Raw genomic sequence first — 415 nt, 5'->3', positions numbered from 1 at the left:
GACGAAAGGAAAGTCGTGGAAATACAGAGCTTCGATCCACGTCAATGACATGCAAGCAATGCGACCAGGCGCGGTTCGTCCATAGAGCACGGTCGTGCAGTGCCGCCCAAAATGTTTTTTAATGTTCTATGACGTAAAACACCCACAATAATCAAATAAAAGACGCCAGAAACAAATACTAGTCAAATATTATATCAAAACAAGGCCCTCGCTAACGCCGTAACTGTCATTTCTATTCCATAGCGCCGTAAAACATCTACTATGCCATGCCTAAGTTCATGCGCTGTATCTAAACATAACAGGATAGTCAACAGTGGAAACCTGACCTATAAATCGCTCTTTGGGATAACCCAAGCGATGACGACATTTGTAGAGAGTTTGGCGGTACATTAAATATTAATAAGACGGCACATCT

The sequence above is a fragment of the Aplysia californica genome, unplaced genomic scaffold (assembly GCF_000002075.1).
Source record: "Aplysia californica isolate F4 #8 unplaced genomic scaffold, AplCal3.0 scaffold00322, whole genome shotgun sequence".
NCBI lineage: Eukaryota > Metazoa > Mollusca > Gastropoda > Aplysiida > Aplysiidae > Aplysia > Aplysia californica.
The sequence above is the reverse complement of the archived record's forward strand: the minus strand, read 5'-3'. Positions refer to the sequence as shown.